This window comes from Hordeum vulgare, chromosome 3H, assembly GCF_904849725.1.
Source record: "Hordeum vulgare subsp. vulgare chromosome 3H, MorexV3_pseudomolecules_assembly, whole genome shotgun sequence".
Lineage (NCBI taxonomy): Eukaryota > Viridiplantae > Streptophyta > Magnoliopsida > Poales > Poaceae > Hordeum > Hordeum vulgare.
The window spans coordinates 249,050,127-249,074,652 of record NC_058520.1 but is presented as its reverse complement, the minus strand read 5'-3'; positions in this window follow the sequence as shown (position 1 = coordinate 249,074,652).

Genomic DNA, 24,526 nt, shown 5'->3' with positions numbered 1-24,526 from the left:
CAACGTCAGTACCAAGGGCGGGGGGCGAATAGAACCATTTTTCCTGCTCGTTGAAACGAGGTGGACCAATGGGCAAGGTTCTCGTCCACCGACGGCTACCGGAATGTTATTCACAATAGTAACAGGGTCTTGCTGATAGAGTTGTATACCGACATCTTTACCTAAGCAGGGAATTAACACTGCTTAGATAAGTAATGTCACAAGAAAGGTCAAACAGACCAATGGGAATGAGAATGTGTTCACACACACAAAAACTTAAAGTATACCATTCCCAAGGAAAAATAGTGTATGGTATACGTGATAGGTCATCAGGTACATAACGATTTAGATAAAGAGGAAGAAGAATCATGATGTTTACCTATACCATACGGTTTGGATAATTGATTAGGAACAATTTAGCATTGTGCTTCCAATGTTCCTGATGATGTTAGAAGTACCACATCTGTGCTTCGAGGTAGCATCGACATGGTTATCAGGTAAAGGTCGAACTTAGGTATAAAAAAGGATCCATGAGGAAAAACTTATGAAATAAGGCATATAGTTTCCGCATGGAAGAATGGTGAATCTTGCATGGGGAAGAGTTTATAACAATAGGTCGTGTAGCCCGGTGTGCCAGCCAAGACATCACTGTACCGGGTTACATAAAGACCAAAGTTATAATTATTGGGAAAATATTCCAACCATCATATCTTCCCGAGATTCAGATCCGATTGGTGTTAGGATACCTCAGGCTCAAGATACCTGAGAAGAAAAGATGATGATGTAGGAGTCTTAGGATATGAACTACACAAGCAATCCTTGAATCGTGAGTTCGACTTTAAGACATATGAACACAATGTCAAGACATTCGTGCCCACATAGAATTCTTACGTCAAAATGAACCGAGTTCTCATTTGGAAACCATCATCGAGGATAACAAGGCTCCATGTGTAAGTCTGGATTAGCTCGGAACTACTTTTCCCTTGATCAAATTAGTCAGTTGCTTAGCGTGCTAAGAGAAGTTATATGAAGTGAGGATAACAAATCTTCAAAACATATAACACTTCGCACATGCGTGAATGATGTAACATCCCCGGATTAGGCTACAGTAACCCTTGTGATCAGGCTACAGTGATCCCACTCTAATGCTGCCACGTCACCGTGGTTTCTGTCGTTGATCTTGTGTTAGTTTGAAACCGAGTCAAATTTCGAAGTTTAAAAATAAATCAAACGGGAAAAGTTTTATAATGTTAAAAATAAAAAATTTCGGGGAAGTTATGAAAATTTCCTAATGAATTATAGAAATGAAACGGGCATTTTTGGAGGTATTAAAATCTCTATATAATTAAAATAGGAAGCTATATATAAAAACAGATAGAATAAAAGGAAGTAAAAAAATGAAAAAGAAGAAGCCCTGGCGCAAACTGGGCCAAAATGACCCAGCCAGCCCACCTAAATTTGGGGGGTATAAAACCCCTCACTACCCCTAGCCCACCTCACAGCCCCTCCAACCCCCCCACCTGGCGCCGCCACTCCATCCCTCGGTCCCGTAGCTACCAATCACCTCCCCAGCAAAACACCCTCGCTCCCCCGTACTCCCTCCTCATGAGCCCCCCCCACAACCGGCCCCCCAGCCACCCCTCGCGACGCTCCTGTCCCGAGGTCGCTCCCGTGACCCATGATACATCTCAAACGTATCTATAATTTTTGATGGTTTCACGCTGTTATCTTGTCAACTTTGGATGTTTTGTTTACCTTTTATATCTTTTTTGGGACTAACTTATTAACTTAGTGCCAAGTGCCAGTTCCTGTTTTTTCTGTGTTTTTGACTCTTTTCAGATCTGATTTTGGAACAGAGTCCAAACGGAATAAAATCCCTGAAATGAATTTTTCCAGAACGGAAGAAGATCAGGAGGCTTGAGGGCCAAGCAAGTGGGCCCACAGGGGGCCCACAGGCCCTGTTGCCGCGGCCAGGGGGGAGGCTGCGGCAACCAAGCTTGTGCCCCCCCTGGCGCTCCCCTACCCTAGGTCTTTGGCCTATAAATTCCCTAAAAATCCAGAAAAAATCAGGGCATCTCATCTGGAGACCCTTCCCGGTGCCCTGCCGGAGGGGACTTTGGAGTTGGAGGGCTTCTTCATCAACATCATCGCCCCTCCAATGACCCGTGAGTAGTTCACTTCAGACCTACGGGTCCGTAGTTAGTAGCTAGATGGCTTCTTCTCTCTCTTGGATCTTCAATACAAAGTTCTCCAGGATCTTCATGGAGATCTATCCGATGTAATCCTCTTTGGCGGTGTGTTTGTCGAGATTCGATGAATTGTGGATTTGTGATCAGATTATCTATGATATATATTTGAGCCTTTGCTGATTTCTTTTATGCATGATTTGATATCCTTGTAAGTCTCTCTGAGTCTTGGGTTTTGTTTGGCCAACTAGATCTATGATTCTTGCTATGGGAGAAGTGCTTGGTTTTGGGTTCATACAATGTGGTGACCTTTCCCAGTGACAGAAAGGGAAGCAAGGCACGCATCATGTTGTTGCCATCAAGGGTAACAAGATGGGCTTTTATCGTAGATATGAGATTGTCCATCTACATCATGTCATCTTGCTTAAGGCGTTACTCTGTTCTTTTGAACTTAATACACTAGATGCATGCTGGATAGCGGTCGACGTGTGGAGTAATAGTAGTAGATGCAGAAAGTACCGGTCTACTTGTTTTGGACGTGATGCCTATAGATATAATCATTGCCATAGATAACGTCACGACTTTGCGCGGTTCTATCAATTGCTCGACAGTAATTCGTTCACCCACCGTCTACTTGCTTTCATGAGAGAAGCCACTAGTGAACACTACGGCCCCCGGGTCTATTCACACCTATCGTTTCCACTTTCGCTTTAACTTTGCTTTGTTTCTTTGTTGCTTTCAGTTCTCACTTGGCAAACAATCTATAAGGGATTGACAACCCCCTCATAGAGTTGGGTGCAAGCTCTTTGTGTTTGTGCAGGTACTTGTGATCTTCCTTCACTGGATCGATACATTGGTTCTCAAAACTGAGGGAAATACTTACCGCCGCTGTCCTACATCACCCTTTCCCCTTCGAGGGAACACCAACGCAAGGCTCCAAGGGTACGGGGGAATTCTTTGCATACTTGCCAAGGAAGTCCCTAAAGGCGTAGCCGTAGCAGAAGGATTCCTAGTGCCGTTGCTGAGGAGTATCAAGACAAGAATAGTCTCCCGTCAGCACGCTTGTTTCTCACGCCGTTGGAAGGTCTTTTGTTGCAGTAGCAACCCACCAACACCCACCTCGCCCCGAGCCCTTCCCCATCGCTCCCATCCCCTCACGTCGCCACGGCCCCTACCCCAGCCGCCGGCCTCCTGCACCACCGGCAGGTGCCGGCCACCGCCGCCGGGGCCCCTTTCCGCCCCCTCCTCGAGCCGCCTCCCCGACACCACCTCACCCCGCGCCACCCCGTCGCGCGGGCCCTCCTTCAGCCACCGGCCCTCCATCGCCTCGACCACTTGTCGGCCCTCCGCCACCCCGGCCTCCTCGTTCCTCTGTTCCGGCTCCTCCTCGCGCTACTGCCTCCTCTACACGGAGGGTGAGATCACCTCCTTCTTCCTTCCCCTCGTTTCTCGTTGCGCCCCTCCACCACGTCCATCACCGCGCCTCAGCGGCCGTGCGGGGCCTCAGAATCCTCGCCGGCGACCCTGAGCCCCTCCCCACTGGCCACCGTGGATGTGGCCCACCCCTTACGCATAATTGGTTAGCGGGGGTTGAACCCCCCCCACTAACCACACTCACACACGGACCCTCTTTCTCCTAAACGTACAAATAAAACTAGATAAAAAATATATAAAAAAGTAAAAACAAGATAATTGTTAGATAATAAATTAAGGAACTTAATTGAGTAATTAGATGAATTTTACACTCTCTTAAGTTAAGCTAAGTATGACGTCTAGGTCTAGCCAAATTTTAGAACTCATTAAATCTGTTAATGAAATCTGATAATTAATTTAGAATAAATAGACGCTGACATGCAGGTTACCCCCACTAATTAAATTAAATTAAACTAATTTAACCGCGTGTCAATGACATGTGGGTCCCATCGGACTTATTGATCTGTTTAAGTACTAATTAAATTAAATAACCAATGTGCTTATGACGCATGGGACCCACTGCTCATATTTGACCAGTCAACCCCTGTTGACTGTTGATGTCATACTGACGTCACCATGATGTCATATTCAATATTCTAATATAATTAAATCTGTTAATTCCTAAATATTAATAAAACTTTGAAAATTAATATAAAATAAACTATAAGTCAGATCAAATATTTTCAACATGGAAGTTGATCAGCAGGACATGACGAACCCAGATAAGCGGTCCATTAGTTTGTCACGCGTCCCTAGCATAGCAAACGTTGAACTTTTCCATCGTTTTCCATCTGACTGGTAGAAACCAGAGACCCAGGAAATATCATCTGATATTTTCCCGACCCATCTATGACGGATTTTACTGCGTTAGCTCATGCCTAGCCTGCATATAGCCATGTCATGCTTAGTGTTGCACCTGTTGCTGTTATTTATTGTTTCTCCCCCCTCTTCTTACCGGTAGACCCCGAGACTGACGCTGCCGTCGGGTACATCTACGACCCTGCCGGTTAGCCCTTTGCCGCAGAGCAACAAGGAAAGCAACCCCCCCTGATCATCCCTATATCACCTATGTCTTTCTTTCTCATGCTTGCATTAGAATTTTGCTACTGTTGTAGTTAGCTCCTATGTCTGATGCATAGCCTAATTTTGATGAACTGTTAATTTCAGTATTGTACCTTTAAATCTGCTTAGTATAGGTGGAACAGTCATCCCTTCTGACCCCGTAGTTCAGTTGCCCCGCTTTGTTTTCAAATCTCGATCCCTGATCGACAAGCCAGACCCGACACAGGACATACACCCCTTAGTTGTACGACGCTACAGAGATACTATCGGGTATCGAGGGTGACACCTCGCTAAGTACTCCTGATGATATCTCTGTAGTATAGCTAGTCGGTCCCGGTTATCGAGGGTGATTCCTCTTTCACCATTCCCGACGATGCCTCTGTCGTGCAACCCCTCAAGTGTGGGACCCCGAGGGTGATTCCTCTAAGCCCACCTTGACGGATACACCGTTCGGAATCGAACGAGGGTGATACCTCGGATTCCCCCGATGTTACAACCACACAGTTACTCGACCATGTTACTGGGATCATTGGTGATTAGATGTTAGATGGGTGGATTCCCGTGAGATTGTGTTGATGTCCTAATTAAAATGATAATGGATTTGGGTATTTGATCCGGGTTGGTTGGAGATCTTTTCGCACTAACCGGCTACGCGGGAAGAATTATGGGTACTCGACGTCACGGTATCAGCCGAAGCTTTTGAGATGTCAGCAATGTAGCGGCGCGAGCCCGAGTGGTCCCGAGATGCATCACGCTTTTGATTAAGGGATCCTAGGACTGACTTCGGCCGCCCATGCATCCTGCAGGAGCATGAAGGGGAACTGGGTCCACGAATCCTTTGTGCTTAGGAGTTAGACCGGCGGGCTGGCCTCTCTATTGAGTCTTAGCTGGGGCTGCGACGTGTCGATATTCCAAGGCCAGGCATGACCCAGAAAAGTGTGTCCGACCAGAGTGTTATCGAGCGTGACGGGAAATGTGGTGCACCCCTGCAGGGATAAAAATTAACTATTCGAATAGCCGTGTCCACGGTTACAGGACGACTTGGAGTTGTGCCCTGATCTTATACAACTACAATTGTTACTTAACTGAATTTTAGTTATCCCGGGATCGCTTCCTCGCCGGGATTCGAGGGAGGATCTCTGGGCGTGACCTCACTTAATATTGCTGCAACAATATGACTATTATTTGTGTTTCACCTGTTCTACTCTCGTCTATTGCTGCAAGACCCTGAGGATGCTAGTCTTCAATAGGACTAGGCCTTCTCTCTCTATTCTCGCATTGCTGCAGTCAGTCCACATATAACCACCCCCTTCTTTGATACTGATGCATACTTAGAATAGATCTGATGTAAGTCTTGCGAGTACTTTGGATGAGTACTCACCGTTGCTTTGCCCCCCCTTTGTCCCCTTTGATCTGTTGCTGCGACCAGATGATGGACCCAAGGAGTGGAGTTTCCTGCCGAAGTCTGCCATCCCGATGGTGTTTTTCTTCGTGGAGGCCGCTGAAGACCAGGAGTAGTTTAGGAGGTTCCTAGGCAGGAGGCCTCGCCTCGTTAGATCGTGTTTCTTTTGTGCTAGCCTTCTCTAAGGCACCCCATGTTTTATGTGTGTACTCAGATATTTGTTGCTTCCGATGACTCTATGCTTATCGAGCTTCTGTATTCTAGCCCTCGAGGCCCCTGCCTTGTAATATGAAGCTTGTATTATTTTATTTGTGTCTAGAGTTGTGTTGTGATATCTTCCCGTGAGTCCTTGGGTTTGATCGTACGCATTTGCGTGTATGATTAGCGTACGATTAAACCGAGGGCGTCACAAGTTGGTATCAGAGCCGACTGCCTGTAGGTAGCCCCCTTTCGAACTCCTTAGCCGAAGTTGAGTCTAGTATTTGAAAAACTTTACTAACACCGATGTTGTGGCTTACGGGCCCACATCTCAATCGGGTTAGTATATTTTACTCCTTTCCTATAATTTGGGTTCTACTCTCTCTTCTCTTTCGGGTTAAATTTTTACTAACTCTAACTCTAGGTTCTCGTAAATACTTCCTCCCGGAGAGCCCCGTATTCCAGAAGATGGCTCGATCCGTCAGATGACTTTGATGATACTCTCCGATGTTTCTCTTGAGAACTTGTGCCCATCGCTCTTGCGATTTGCCTTCCTTTGTCAACCACTATGGATGACTACATACAAATGTCATTCATACCTTCTTCTACAATTGCTCTTGTTTTACGGGATGCAACGAATTATCTTATCGGGGATTCGTCCATTATCAGTTGTTATGGGTTTCGAAAGTTCTTCGAATTGCTATTCGATCTTTCGAAATCCCCAAGTAGCCTATTGCTTTTGACCTTAATCACCTGCTTGTGCTATGGTTAAATCCGTATGTCTAGCAGCATTCACTAAAATCCTTTGTGATTTTCCTGTGATCTTATTGATTCTACATTTGTGTGAATGCACACAATCATCTGTTGTCACTCATAAATTATCTGCCGGCTCAGACGTCCTTCCAGACCGAGTTGGTTCTCGACAAATCATTTTTTGGTTTGTTGTCCATCTAAGTCCATTCAACCTATTTGTATTTGATCGGAGCATCTGATTATGATACGCCATCCTAGAAATCCTAATTCCTTTGGTAATTAAGTATCAGTATTTTTCATATGTTCTATAACCCGATGCATTGCATCGTATCTCCCTCTAATTGAGTACCGATACTCACGTCAGGTCCTCGTGGATTGCCAGACCCATTGATGGGTTATTATCCGACGACATCCCTTACATTCAAAAAAATTCTTGTGATGTTGTTCCCTTGATACCTAATGCCATTGGTAAATTGTGTCTTCTCCCTCTGATAAGTTGTACCCTACGCCTTTGTCAGCCTTACTCTTCAAGCATGTGTTAATTACTCTTGAAGTTTGTGGTGTATGTTCCTAAGATACCCCGACGGGTTGAACCTATGTCTTCCTAAATCAATATGACTCGAAAAGTTTTCATGAGTCTTGCTCTTCTAGTGCTTTGCCAGATAATCTTTCCAAGATGCAACCTCATCAAAGGCGAGGAGTAAATGGCAGGTGATGCATTGATGAAGTGGGAGTCGACCTTGAACTTTGTGTTCATGCCCATGGAAACGATGTTGATCTTACCATAGAAACTTCTCGTATCAATAATCATTCATTTCGTGGTTTAATCTGGTATCTGTGATCTTTTCCTTTGCAATCGTGGTTCCGACCATGTTGTCCTACCTTGATTTCATTCTCAGGCGAGTTAAAGTACTTGTCTTCTTCAGATCAATACATCGGTCCAAGCCTTAATGTTGATCTACCTCCGAGTATTATTCGTCGTATCCCGAGGATATCACGGTGCTATATAACTTCTTGTGAGCTCCTCGTCAACTATGATATTTTCATTAATTTCAGTTTCCTTGTGTTTGAGTTGTTAGACACATGATTACATCGATAACTGGATCGAGTACGCATTGCAATTCAACAACTTTTAGTAATCTTCTTTGCTTACGAGTTGGTTGTCCTGAAAGGCAATCTCAATTCTAAGCTAGCAGTCTTATCTGTGATTCCGACAACCTCTTGCTTCATCGTTCCCTTGCTTGATGTCGACGCTAAACGAATACATCTTCGTGAAGCTTCTCGACAAATGTTTCGTGATCATCATCAGCATCCTGAGCTCTTATAGGGTATCAATCGAATGCATGATGAGAAATGACATCCTTGCCCCCTTGATGATTTGTATTATCATAGACATCCTTGTTTGCCTTCCCTCCAACACAAACATGTTCATGTTTTGTGTTGTCCTTTGTGTTCCTCACTATCCAGCTTATGTTCTCTTCTACCTTTGAGTATTACTATCTTTTCTATCAAGAATGTTGTGGGCATCATTGCACCTCTTAAGAATTCTTGATATAGTGATACTTCTCGACATCACCATTCATTTCTTGGTCCCGTGTTGTTTCAAACTGGAATACCAACAAGTGAACTCTGATGTGTGATCCCAATACTTCTGGCAACCTTATTGCCTTGAGGTTAACAACTGATTGTTTCATTCTTAGTGAGTTGGGTGTTGACTCAGCATTTTTGACATTGGTTGTGCTACTCCGTCCGTATTTCTGAGTGCACCCTTCGACCAATGTTTAATTGTTGTTGTTCCCTCGAGCATACGACATTATACCATTTGTTTTGACAAATGCTATCTCCTTGATATTATAATTTTGGAAATTCATCCCTGTCAAAATCTTGAGGGATTGTTGTTGAGCCCATCAGCCACACCCTCAACTTCTCCATGTTCCACGATGAAACTCTTGAAAACATTATCTTTGTGCCTAGCTCACGAAGAATATGTTTGATAGCAGAAATGTTTTGCCAAAGTTCATGTACATTCTTATCGCCGTGAATATATGAAAGTTTTGTTTTGCTTCCTCTAGGATCATACCAATTATTCACGCATGTGTGAACTGTTATATGTTTTGAAGATTTGTTATCTTCACTCCATATTAACTTCTCTTAGCACGCCAAGCCACTGACTGATTTGATCAAGGGAAAAGAAGTTCCTTCATAAGAGCTAATCCAGACTTACACATGGAGCCTTGTTATCCTCGGTGATGGTTTCCAAATGAGAACTCAGTTGCATTTTGACGTAAGAATTCTATGTGGGCACGAATGTCTTGACATTGTGTTCATATGTCTTACAATCGAACTCATGGTTCAAGAATTGCTTGTGTAGCTCATATCATGAGAATCTTGCATCTTCATCCTTTCTTCTCAAGCATCTTGAGTTTGAGGTATCTTAACACCAACCAAATCTGAATCTCGGGCAGATATGATGGTTGGAACATTTTCCCGATAATTATAACTTTGGTCTTATGTAACCCACTACGGTGATGTCTTGTTTGGCACACCGGGCCGCAGGATCTATTGTTATAAATCCTCCCATATGTAAGACTCGTCATCTTCCATGCAGAAACTATATGGATTATTTTATAAGTTGTTTTTGATGAATACTTTGTGTAACCAAAGTACAACCTTTATCAGATGACCATGTCGATGCTACCCCGAAGCATGGATGTGTTACTTCAAATTTCAGCAGGAACATTGGAAACGCAATGCTAAATTGTTCCTGATCAATTATCCAGACTGGTGGTATGCGTAAACATCTTGATTCTTCTTGCCTCTTTATCAAAATGGTTATGTAGTGGATGACCTATTATGTATACCATACTCTGTGTTTTCCTCAGGAATGGTATACTTTAATACCTTTGTGTGTGAACACATTTTCCTTCCTATTGGTTTGTTTAACCTTTCTTGTGGCATAACTTATCTAAGGAGTGTCAATTCCGTGCTTAGGTAAAATTCTCGGTATACAACTCTGTCAGTAAGACCCTGTTACTATTGTGGATAACATTCCGGTAGCTGTTGGTGGACGAGAGCCTTGCGTATTGGTCCGCCTCATTGTAACGAGCAGGAATATGGTTCTATTCGTTACCCGCCCTTGGTACCGACGTTGTTGCCAACATAACTAATAGGCTACCTCTGACATGTCTTCCTACCAAGACCGTATAATATGTCACCACTCTGCCTACTCTCGGCCCACATGGTGGACCCATAACCCAAAGTTCCACATGATTGAAACCTGGCTCTCCTGTACATCTTTGGCTCCAAAGTATCCTGTGCACTTGGCTTCGTATGAAATTCCAGAGCCATCGTTCAATGGACCGATCACTCTTCGATGCGGATGTTGCCCAGCCCGTTGAAGATCAAGTCTACATTATCCATAAGAATCTGAAGGCTGCTCAGTCTCGTCAGAAGAGTCAGTATGACCGTCATCATCAAGATATGGTCTATCAACCTGGCGAAAAGGCTTGTCTTCGTGTCACACCAATGAGAGGTGCACACCATTTTGGGATCAAGTGCAAGTTAACTCTCTACTATATTGGTCCTTTCACTGTTCTCGAAAGGCGTGCAAGAGTGGCTTATCAATTGGAACTGCCGATGAACCTTTTTCAGGTTCACGATGTGTTCCATATGTCTCAGCTCCGCCGCTGCTTCAAAGATCCTATCGAGCAGTGGATCATGATATGCTTGAGCTGCAACAATACCTCTCTTATAAAGAGCACCCGGTCCGCATTCTCGACCATGCTAAACGTCAGACTCGTTGCAAAGTCACCAAGATCCTTAAAGTGAAGTGGTCAAATCATTCTGAAGAGGAAGCCACTTGGGAACACGAGGATCATCTTCACGATGAATATCCACAACTCTTTACTCCTACCTCTAAATTCTCGGGACGAGAATTCTTGTTAGTAGAGGAGAGTTGTAACATCCCCGGATTAGGCTACAGTAACCCTTGTGATCAGGCTACAGTGATCCCACTCTAATGCTGCCACATCACCATGATTTCTGTCGTTCATCTTGTGTTAGTTCGAAACCGAGTCAAATTTCAAAGTTTAAAAATAAATCAAACGGGAAAAGTTTTATAATGTTTAAAATAAAAATTGTCGGGGAAGTTATGAAAATTTCCTAATGAATTATAGAAATGAAACGGGCATTTTTGGAGGTATTAAAATCTCTATATAATTGAAATAGGAAGCTATATGTAAAAAAAGATAGAATAAAACAAAGTAAAAAATGAAAAAGAAGAAGCCTGGCCCAAACTGGGCCAAAATGACCCAGCCAGCCCACCTAAATTTGGGGGGTATAAAACCCCCCACTAACCCTGGCCCACCTCACAGCCCCTCCCCACTCCCCCACCTGGCGCCGCCAGTCCATCCCTTGGTCCCGTCGCTACCAATCACCTCCCCAGTGAAACCCCCTCGCCCCCCCGTACTCCCTCCTCACGAGCCCCCCCACGACCGAACCCCCAGCCACCCCTCGCGACGCTCCTCTCCCCACGTCGCTCCTGTGACCCACCAACACCCACCTCGCCCCGAGCCCTTCCCCATCCCCTCGCGCCGCCACGGCCCCTCCCCCAGCCGTCGGCGCCCTGCGGCGCCCCCGCCCCGGCTCCCTCCCGTCACTCTGGTGCTCGCCTCGCCCCGGCCCGGCCTCCTGCACCACCGGCAGGTGCCGGCCGCCGCCACCGGGGCCCCTTCCCGCCCCCTCCTCGGGCCGACTCCCCGACGCCACCTCACCCCGCGCCACCCCGTCGCGCAGGCCCTCCTCCAGCCACCGGCCATCCATCGCCTCGGCCACTTGTTGGCCCTCCGCCACCCCGGCCGCCTCGTTCCTCCATTCCGGCTCCTCCTCGCGCTACTGCCTCCTCTACACGGAGGGTGAGATCACCTCCTTATTCCTTCCCCCTCATTTCTCGTTGCGCCCCTCCACCACGTCCATCACCACGCCTCAGTGGCCGTGCGGGGCCTCAGAACCCTCGCTGGCGACCCTCATCCCCTCCCCACTGGCCACCGTGGACGTGGCCCACCCCTTACGCAGAATTGGTTAGTGGTGGTGATTCCTCTTTCTCCTAAACGCATAAATAAAAATAGATAAAAATATATAAAAAAGTAAAAACAAGATAATTGTTAATTAATTAATTAAGCAACTTAATTAGAGTAATTAGATGGCTTTTACACTTTGTTAAATTAAGCTAAGTATGACGTCTAGGTCTAGCCAAATTTTAGAACTGATTAAATCTGATAATTAATTTAGAATAAATAGACGCTGACATGCAGGTTCCCCCTCTAATTAAATTAAATTAAACTGATTTAACCGCGTGTCAATGACATGTGGGTCCCATCGCACTTATTAATCTGTTTAAGTACTAATTAAATTAAATAATAAATGGGCCGATGACACATGGGATCCACTAGTCATATTTAACTAGTTAACCCCTGTTGACTGTTGATGTGATACTGACATCACCATGATGTCATATTTAATATTCTAATATAATTAAATCTGTTAATTCCTAAATATTAATAAAACTTTGAAAATTAATATAAAATAAACCTTAAGTCAGATCAAATATTTTCAACATGGAAGTTGATCAGCAGGACGGGACGAACCTGGATACGCGGTCCATTCGTCTGTCACGCGTCCCTAGCATAGCAAATGTGTAACTTTTCCATCGTTTTCCATCTGACCGGTAGAAGCCAGAGACCCAGGTAATATCATGTGATATTTTCCCGACCCGTCTATGACGGATGTTACTGCGTTAGCTCATGCCTAGCCTGCATATAGCCATGTCATGCTTAGTGTTGCACCTGTTGCTGTTATTTATTGTTTCTCCCCCTCTTCTTACCAGTAGACCCCGAGACTGACGTTGCTGCTGGGTACATCTATGACCCTTCCGATCAGCCCTTTGCCGCAGAGCAACAAGGCAAGCAACCCCCCTTGATCATCCCTATATCGCCTATGTCTTTTTTTCTCATGCTTGCATTAGAATTTTGCTACTCTTGTAGTTAGCTCCTATGTCTGATGCATAGCCTAATTTTGATGAACTGTTACTTTCAGTATTGTACCTTTAAATCTACTTAGGATAGGTGGAACAGTCATCCCTTCTGACCCCGTAGTTCAGTTGCCCCGCTTTGTTTTCAAATCTCGATCCCTAATCGACGAGCCAGAACCGACACAGCACATACACCCCCTTAGTTGTACGAGGCTACACATATACTATCGGGTATCCAGGGTGACACCTCGCTAAGTACTCTTGATGATATCTCTGTAGTATAGCTAGGCGGTCATGGTTATCAAGGTTGATTCCTCTTTCACCATTCCCGATGATGCCTTTGTCGTGCAACCCCTCAAGTGTGGGACCCCCGAGGGTGATTCCTCTAAGCCCACCTTGACGGATACATCGTTCGGAATCGAACGAGGGTGATACCTCGGATTCCCCCGATGTTACAACCACACAGTTACTCGACCATGTTACTGAGATCATTGGTGATTAGATGTTAGACGGGTGGATTCCCGCGAGATTGTGTTGATGGCCTAACTAAAATGATAATGGATTTGGGTATTTGATCTGGGTTGGTTGGAGCCTTTTCGCACTAACCGGCTACGCGGGAGGAATTATGGGTACTCGACGTCACGGTATCAACCGAAGCTTTTCAGATGTCAGCAATGTAGCGTCGCGCGCCCGAGTGGTCCCGAGATGCATCACCCTTGTAATTAAGGGATGCTAGGACTGATGTCGGCCACCCACACATCATGCAGGAGCGCGAAGGGGAACTGGGCCCATGAACCCTTTGTGCTTAGGAGTTAGACCCGCGGGCTGACCTCTCTGTTGAGTCTTAGGTGGGGCTGTGACGTGTCGATATTCCGAGCCCGGGCATGACCTAGAAAAGTGTATCCGGCCAGAGTGTTATCGAGCGCGATGGGAAATGTGGTTCACCCGTGCAGGGATGAAAATTAACTATTCGAATAGCCGTGTCCACGGTTACAAGACGACTTGGATTTGTGCCTTGATCTTATACAACTACAATTGTTACTTAAGTGGATTTTAGTTATCCCGGGTTCGCTTCCTCGCAGGGAGTCGAGGGAGGATCTCTGGGCTTGACCTCACTTTAATATTGCTGCAACAATATGACTATTATTTGTGTTTCACCAGTTCTACTCTCGTCTATTGCTGCAAGACCCTGAAGATGCTAGTCTTTGATAGGACTAGGCCTTCTCTCTCTATTCTCGCATTGTTGTAGTCAGTCCACATATAACCACCCCCTTCTTTGATACTGATGCATACCTAGAATAGTTATGATGTAAGTCTTGCGAGTACTTTGGATGAGTACTCACCATTGGTTTGCTCCCCCTTTGTCGCCTTTGATCCGTTGCTACGACCAGATGATGGAGCCCGGGAGTGGAGTTTCCTGCCGATGTCTGCCATCCCGATGGTGTTTTTCTTCGTGGAGGCCACTGAAGACCACGAGTAGTTTAGGAGGTTCCCAGGCAGGAGGCCTCGCCTCGTTCAATCATGTTTCTTTTGTGCTAGCCTTCTCTAAGGCACCCATGTTTTATGTCTGTACTTAGATATTTGTTGCTTCCGCCAAATCGTGTGCTTATCGAGCTTCTGTATTCTAGCCCTCGAGGCCCGTGGCTTGTAATATGAAGCTTGTATTATTTTATTTGTGTCTAGAGTTGTGTTGTGATATCTTCCCGTGAGTCCTTGGGTTTGATCGTACGCATTTGCGTGTATGATTAGCGTACGATTAAACCGAGGGTGTCACAAATGATTTGGTATTCCCGAGAGGAAGTGAAACAAAACTTCCACATATTCATGGCGAAAAGAGTGCATGTGAACTTTGGGAAATACATTCTTCTATCCAACATATTCTTCATGAGCTAGGCACAAGGACAATGCTTTCAAGAGCTTCATCGTGGAACAAGGATAAGTTGAGGGTGTGGCTGATGGGCTCAACAACAATCCCTCAAGATTTTAACAGGGATGAATTTCCAAAATTTATAATATCAAGGAGATAGCAGTTGTCAAGTCAAATGGTATAATGTCGCATGCTCGAGGGAACAACAACAATTAAACATTGGTCGAAGGGTGCACTCGGAAATACGGACAGAGTAGCACAACCAATGTCAAAAATGATGAGTCAACACCCAACACACTAAGAATGAAACAATCAGTTGTTAACCTCAAGGCAATAGGGTTGACAGAAGTATTGGAATCACACATCAGAGTTCACTTGTTGGTATTCCGGTTTGAAACAACAAATGACCAAGAAATGAATGGTGATGGCGATAATTATTACTATATCAAGAATTCTTACGATGTGTGCAATCCTCATGCCATTTTTGACATAAGATATAGTAATACTCCAAGGTAGAAGATAACATAAGTTGAATAGCAAGGAACTTAAGGGACAACACAAAACATGAACACGTTTGTGTTGGAGGGAAGGCAAACAAGGATGTCGATGATAATACTATTCATCGAGGGGGAGGGATGGTATCTCTCATCATGCATTCGGTCGATACCCTATAAGAGCTCGGGATGCCGATGATGATCACGACACATTTGTCGAGAAGCTTCACGAAGATGTAATCATTCAACAACTACATCAATCAAGGAAATGATGAAGCAAGAGGTTGTTGGAATCACAGATAAGACTGTTAGGTTAGAATTGAGATTACCTTTCAGGACAACCAACATGATGTGGAAAACTCGATGTGAGCTTAACGCATAGTTGGAAATGTGTTCCAGAGATGGAGGGCATAGATAGCATGGTCAAGCTCCAACATGACGATGATGATATAGCTCAACAGCTTGGAAGGACATGATCGAGTACAAACTCATAATCAAAGAATATTACTTAGAGTTGTTGAATCGCAATGCATGCTCAATTCAGCTATCAGTGTCCTTGAGTGTCCAACAACTCAAACACGAGGATACTGGAATTAATGAAAATATCATAGTTGATGAGGAGCTCACAAGAAGTTATATAGCTCTGCGATATCCTCGAGCTACAAGGAATAATACTCGAAGGTAGATCAACATTAAGGCTTGGACTGATGTATTGATCTGAAGAAGACAAGTACTTTAACTCATCTGAGAATGAAATCAAGGTAGGGCAACATGGTCGGAACCACGATTGCAAAGGACAAGATCACATATACCAGATTAAACCACGAAATGAATGATTATTGATACGAGAAGTTTCTATGATAGGATCAACGTCGTTTCCATGGGCATGAACACAAAGTTCAAGGTCGACTCCCACTTCATCAATGCATCACTTGCCATTTACTCCTCGCCTTTGATCAGGTTATAGCTTTGAAAGATATTCGGCAAAGCACCAGAAGAGTAAGACTCATGAAAACTTTTCGAGTCATATTGATTTAGGAAGGCATAGGTTCAACCTATCGGGGCATCTTAGGGACATATACCATAAACTCCAAGAGTAATTAACACATGCTTGAAGCACATGGCTGACAAAAGCGTAGGGTACAACTTATGAGAGGGAGAAAACACAATTTACCAATGGCATCATGTGTCAGGGGAAGCAATCACAAGAATTTTCCAAAGCAAAGGATGCCATCGGATAATAACCCAGAATGAGTCTGGAAGTCCACAAAAGATCCGACGTGAGTATCGGTACTCCATCAGAGGGGGGTAAATCGCAAGGCATCGCATCGTAGAACATCTGAAAAATATCAATACTTAATTACCAAAGGAATTAGGATTTTCAGGTTGGTGTATCATAATCAGATGCTCTGATCAAATACAAGTTGAATGGACTTAGATGGACAACCAACCAAAGTTGATTTGTCGAGAACCAGCTCTGTCTGGAAGGATGTGTGAGCCGGAAAGATAATTTATGAGTATCAACAGATGATTGTGTGCCTTCACACAAAGGCAGAATCAATAAGATCACATGAAAATCACAAAGGATTTTTAATGAATGCGGCTAGACATATGTATTTAACCATAATGCAAGTAGGTGAGAAAGGTCAAGAGCAATAGGCTACTGGGGATTCCGAAAGATCGAATAGCAATTCGAAGAACTTTCGAAACCCATGACAACTGATGAAGGACGAATCCCCGATAAGATAATTCGCTGCATTTCGTAAAACAAGAGCAAATGGAGAGGAAAATATGAGTGACATTTGTATGTAGTCATCCATAGTGGTTGATGGAGGAAGGGAAATCGCAAGAGCGATGGGCACAAGTTCTTGAGAGAAACATCAGAGAGTATCATCGTAGCCCTCTGACGGATCAAGTCATCGTCTGGAATATGGGGTTCTCCAGGAGGAAATATTTACGGGAGCCTAATGTTAGAGTTAGCAAAATCTTTAAACCGAAAGAGAAGAGAGAGTAGAACCCAGAGTATAGAAAAGGAGTAAAAGATACTAATACCACCCAATTTACATGTGGGATCGTAAGCCACAACATTAGTGCTAGTAAAGTTTTTCAAACACTAGACTCAACTTCGGCCAAGGAGTTGGAAAGGGGGCTACCTACAGGCAGTCGGCTCTAATACCAACTTGTGATGCCCTCGATTTAATCGTACGCTAATCATACACGCAAATGCGTACGATCAAACTCGAGGACTCACGGGAATATATCACAACACAACTCTGGACACAAATAAAACAATACAAGCTTCATATTACAAGCCAGGGGCCTCGAGGGCTGGAATACAGAAGCTCGATAAACACATGAGTCAGCGGAAGCAACAATATCTGAGTACAAACATAAAACATGGGGTGCCTTAGAGAAGGCTAGCACAAAAGATACACGATCGAACGAGGCGAGGCCTCATGCCTGGGAACCTCCTAACTACTCCTGGTCTTTAGCGGCCTCCACGAAGAAGACACCATCGGGGGGCAGACGTCGGCAGGAAACTCCATCTCCTGGGTTCCATCATCTGGTCGCAGCAACGGATCAAGGGGACAAAGGGGGAGCAAAGCAACGGTGAGTACTAATCCAAAGTACCCGCAAGATTTATATCAGAACTATGCTAAGTATGCATCAATATCAAGTAAGGGGGGTTATATGTGGACTGACTGCAGCAATGCGATAATAGAGAGGAGGCCTAGTCCTATCAAAGACTAGCATCTTCAGGGTCTTGCAGCAATAGACGAGAGTAGAGCAAGGTAACACAATTAATAGTCATATTGTTGCAGCAATAGACGAGAGTAGAGCAAGGTAAGACAATTAATATGAGGTCACGCCCAGAGATCCTCCCTCGACTCCCTACGAGGAAGCGATCCCGGAGCAACTAATTCCACTTAAGTAACAGTTGTAGTTGTATAAGATCAGGGCACAACTCCAAGTCATCCTGTAACCGTGGACACGACTATCCGAATAGTTAATTTTCATCCCTGCAGGGGTGCACTAAGTTTCCCATCATGCTCGATAACACACTGACTGGACACACTTTTCTGGCTCCTGCCTCGCCTCGGAATATCGACACGTCGCAGCCCCACCTAAGACTCAACGGAGAGGACAACCCGCCAGTCTAACCCCTAAGCACAAAGGGTTCGTGGGCCCACTTTCCCTCCGCGCTCCTGCACGATGCGAGGGCGGCCGATGTCAGTACTAGAACCCCTTAATACAAGAGCGATGGATCTCGGGACCACTCGGGCGTGCATCGCTACATCGCTGACATCTGAAGAGCTTCGGCTGATACCGCGACATCGAGTACCCATAATTCTTCCCGCGTAGCCGGTTAGTGCGAAAAGGTCTCCAACCAACCTAGATCAAATACCCAAATCCATTATCATTTTAATTAAGCCACCGACACAAACACGTGGGAATCCACCTGCCTAACTACTAATCAGCAATGATCCCAGTAACTTGGTCGAGTAACTGTGTGGTTGTAACATCGGGGGAAATCCGAGGCATCACCCTCGTTGGATTCCGAACGATGTATCCGTCAAGGTGGACTTAGAGGAATCACCCTCGGGGGTCCCACACATGAGGGATTGCACGACAGAGGCATCGTCAGGAATGGTGAAAGAGGAATCACCCTCGATAACCATGACCGACTAGCTATAATACAAAGATATCATCAGGAGTACTTCACGAGGTGTCACCCTTGGTACCCGATATTATCTCTGTAGAGTCGCACAACTAAGGGGGTGTGAGTGTTGTGCCGGGTCTGGCTCGTCGATCAGGCATCAAGATTTGAAAACAAAGCGGGGCAACTGGAGTACGGGGTTAGAGGGGAAGGCTGCTCCACCTATACTAAACAGTTTAAAGGTGCAGTACTGAAAGTAGCAGTTCATCAAAAATAGGATATGCATCAGATATAGGAGCTAACTACAACAATAGCAAAATACTAATGCAAGCATGAGGGAGAAAGACATATGCAGTATAGGGATGATCAAGGTGGTTTGCTTGCCTTGTTGCTCTGCGGCAAAGGGCTGGTCGACAGGTTTGTAGATGTACGCGGCAACATCGTCAATCTCGGGGTCTACCAGTAAGAAGAGGGGGAAGAAACAATAAATAATAAAAACGGTGCAACACTAGGCATGACATGGCAATATGCAGGCTAGGCATGATCTAACGCAACAACATATGTCGCAGACGGGTCGGAAGAATATCTGACGATATTTTCCGGGTCTCGGGCTACTACCGGACACACTGAAAACGATGGAAAAGTTCCACGTTTGCTATGCTAGGGACGCGTGACACACGAATGGACCATGTATCCGGGTTCGTCTCGTTCTCCTCATCAACTTCATGTTGAAAATAGTTTGATCTGACTTCTGGTTTATTTTATATTAATTTTTAAAGTTCTATTCAAAATTTAGGAATTAAAAACAAATTTAAATAATTTGATTAAATGCAATTATGACATCAGCATGATGTCATGCTGACATCATCAGTTGACTGGTCAACTGACCAGTGTGTCCCGTGCGTCATAGACTTCATTTTCAATTTGGGTTAAATATTAATTAATCGGATTAATTTAGTGGGGGACCGACGTGTCATACTCTAATTATTCTAATTACTTAATTATTCATAATCATTATTCTAATTAATCATAATAATTATAATTACTTAATTAATTCGTTAATTAATTTATTCACTAATTAATTATTTAATTAATTAAACTATTTATTAAATATTATTTTTATATATAATTTTTATTTACATTTTATCATTATTTTAACAAAGGTTGTGTGGGGCCTCCCTGTCATAGAGACTAGGGGTGTTGGCCCCACCGGTAAGTGGCATTGGCCACATACACACAAAACACACATACACATATTGTATTCTTTTTACATACATACATATATACCCAATATATGCACACATACATACATGTGTATAATACATTCATAATACATATTTCATTTTTTTTCTTTTCTCTCTCATCTCCAACCTCTTTGCTAATAAGGAACTCTCAACAGAGAGAGAGGAGGAAATCTCCACCTCCTCCTACCGGAGCCTAACGACGTCGGAACGTGGCGGCGATCACCCGGATGGAACCGAGAGAGGGAGAGGGGCATTCTCACCTATGTTGTACGGGGGCGGGTTCAGCGAGGCTCGGTGGAGCCATTGAGGAGGAGGAGGGGGAAGCCGGTGGTGCGGTGCGGTTGCGGATGAGCCGATGTGGTGGTGGTGGCGGCCGGTGAAGGTTGCCGGAGGGCCGACCGGTTGTTGGAGAAGGGCCGGCCGAGGCGCCGGTGCAGCCCCCGGTGTGGCTCCGGCACGGGGACGACGTGGGGTTACGGCAACACGAACGACGACGGTGGAAGGCACGGAGGAGGAGGCACCGAGGGGGAGGCGGTGGAGTGGTGCCCGCACGTGGCCGCCGAAGGCCGGCGAGGGGAGGCCTTCCCCCTGGAGCCGCTCGATGGGGAGGAAAAAGGGGCGCCGGGGGGGGGGGGGACGCAGGGGCTCGCGAGGGGAGCGCGGTGGCCAGGGGGAGGCGCAGCGCCGAGGGAGAGAGCTGGCGAGGGGAGGCGCTGGGACAGGAGGAAGGCAGTGGGGTGAGAGGAAGCGACGGGAGGGGCACCACGGAGGAGGAAGCTCGCTGGGGATGGGGAGGCGACAGGAGGGAGGCACAGGAGATGGGGGCGCCGTGGGTGGGTGAGGGTGACGAGAGCGTGGGGGGTTGGTGGGGTTCCTCGCGCAGGTGGGGGTAGGTGGCGAGGGGGAGCGGTAGGTGGGGGAGCGAGGGGGTTGCCCTCGTTCCCTTCCAGCGGCGGGGCACGGAGTGGGGAGAGGCACGGGGGCGCTGCTATGGTTCCCACGGGGGTGGGCTTTATACCACCTCGATGGGCCGGTGGGTGTTGGGCCAATTGGGGTTTTTTGATTGCTTTTTTCTTATTTTTTTATTACTTTATTTTCTTATTATTTTTTATTTTTTATATCCTTTTATTATTTATTATTATTATTTTATTCTTTTTTTGTTTCTGTTTTAAATATATAGGGCTCTAACTAAGTTTTAAGAATGCCCATTTTAATTCTATTATTTGTTAGGGAGTATTTATAACTTCTGTGACCATTTTATTTTTGCATTCGAAGCTTTTATCGCTTGACTTATTTTTAAATTCTGAATTTGACTCGGTTTCGACTAACACGAGATCAATGATAGAAATCACGGTGAAGTGGTGTCATTAGCGTGTGATCACTCTAGCTTAATTACATTCAACACTATAGCAAAAGTTGATGATGTAACATTCTTCTTCTAGTTTTATTCTCCTAAATTACATACTTAGCTAATTATCTTCTAAAAGTACATAATTAGCTTATTTAGTTCATTTATGACAAAATTGGCTTAGTTAGGTCAAAAATAGCACAAGAACCTTGGTTAGCTCATAACTTAGCGTATTTTCCTCCAAAACGACATAATAAGCTCAAAATAAGATAAGTAATCATCTTCACCTTCTTCTTCTCCTTTTTCTTCTTTTCTCCTCCTTCTTTTAGTCTTCTCCTTCTCCTGCTCCTTCTTTTTCTAGTTTTATTCTCCGAAATGACATACTTAGCTAATTATCCTCTAAAATGACTTGATTAGCTTATTTAGCTCATTTATGACACAATTAGCTTAGTTAGGTCAAAAATAGCACAAAATCCTTGGTTAGCTCATAACTTAGCGTATCTTCCTCCAAAATTACATAATAAGCTCAAAATAAGATAAGTAATCATCTTCACCATCTTATTCTCCTTCTTTTTCTCCTCCTTCTTATAGTCTTCTCCTTCTCCTCCTCCTTGTTTTTAGAGTTTTATTCTCCAAAATGAAATACTTAGCTAATTATCCTCCAAAATGACATAATTAGCTTATTTAGTTCATTTATGACATAATTATCTTAGTTCAGTCAAAAGTAGCACAAGAACGTTGGTTAGGTCATAACCTAGCGTATCTTCCTCCAAAATGACATAATAAGCTCAAAACAAGATAAGTAATCATCTTCACCTTCTTCTTCTTCTTTTTCTCCTCCTTCTTCTAGTCTTCTCCATCTCCTCCTTCTTATTTTTCTAGTTTTATTCTCCAAAATGACATACTTCGCTAATTATCGTCTAAAATGATATAATTAGCTTATTTAGTTCATTTATGACATTATTAGCTTAGTTAGATCAAAAATAGCACAAGAACCATGGTTAGCTCAAACTTAGCGTATTTTCCTCCAAAATGACATAATAAGCTCAAAATAAGATAAGTAATCATATTGACCTTCTTCTTCTCCTTCGTCTTCTTTCTCTCCTCCTTCTAGTATTCTCCTTCTCCTCCTCCTTCTTATTCTAGTTTTATTCTCCAAAAAGACATACTTAGCTAATTATCCACTAAAGTGACATAATTAGCTTATTTAGTTCATTTATGACAAAATCAGCTTAGTTAGGTAAAACAAATAGCATAAGAACCTTGGTTAGCTCATAACTTAGCGCATCTTCCTCCAAAATGACATAATAAGACCAGAATAAGAAAAGTAATCATCTTCACCTTCTTCTTTTCCTTCTCCTTCTTTTTCTCCTCCTTCTTCTAGTCTTCTCCTTCTCCTCCTCCTTCTTCTTCTAGTTTTATTCTCCAAAATGACATACTTTGCTAATTATCCTTTAAAATGACATAATTAGCTTATTTAGTTCATTTAAGTCATAAGTCGCTTAGTTAGGTCAAAAATAGCACAAGAACCTTGGTTAGCTCATAACTTAGTGTATCTTCCTCCAATATGACATAATAAGCTCAAAAATATTCACCTTCTTCTTCTCCTTCTCCTTCTTCTTTTTCTCCACCTTCTATTAGTCTTCTCCTTCTCCTCCACCTTCTTCTTCTAGTTTTATTCCCCAAAATGACATACTTACCTATTATCCTCCAAAATGACATGATTATCTTATTTAGTTCATTTATGACATAATTAGCTTAGTTAGGTTCAAAATAGCAGAATATCCTTGGTTAGCTCATAACTTAGCGTATCTCCTTCCAAAATGACATAAGAAGCTCAAAATAAGGTAAGTAATCATCTTCACATTCTTCTTCTCCTTCTTCTTTTTCTCCTCCTTCTTCTAGTCTTCTCTTTCTCCTCCTCCTCCTTCTTCTTCTAGTTTTATTCTCCAAAATGACATACATAGCTAATTATCCTCCAAAATGACATAATTACCTTATTTAGTTCATTTATGACATAATTAGATTATTTAATTCATTTATGACATAATTAGCTTAGTTAGCTCATAACTTAGCGTACCTTCCTTCAAAATGACACAACAAGCTCAAAGTAAGATAAGTAATCATTTTCACATTCTTCTTCCCCTTCTTATTTTTCTTCTCCTTCTTCTAGTCTTCTCCTTCTCCTCCTCCTTCTTATTATTCTTCTAGCTTTATTCTCCAAAATAACATACTTAGCTAATTATCCTCCAAAATGACATAATTACCTTATTTAGTTCATTTATGACATAATTAGCTTAGTTAGGTCAAAAATATCACAAGAACCTTGGTTAGCTCATAACTTAGCATATCTTCCTCCAAAATGACATAATAAGCTCAAAATAAGATAAATAATCATCTTCACCTTCTTATTCTCCTTTTTCAACTTTCCCCCTCCTTCTTCTAGTCTTCTCCTTTGCCTCCTCCTCCTTCTTCTAGTTGTATTCTCCAAAATGACATACTTAGCTAATTATCCTCTAAAGTGACATAATTAGCTTATTTAGTTCTTCATGACATAATTAACTTAGTTATGTCAAAAATAGCACAAGAACCCTTGTTAGCTCAAAACTTAGCGTATCTTCCTCCAAAATGATATAATAAGCTCAAAATAAGATAAGAAATCATCTTCACCTTCTTATTCTCCTTCTTCTTTTTCTCCTCCTTCTTGTGGTCTTCCCCTTCTCCTCCTTTTTTTCTTCTACTTTTATTCTACTAAATCACATACTTAGCTAATTATCCTTTAAAATGGAATAATTATCTTATTTAGTTCATTTATGATATAATTAGCTTAATTA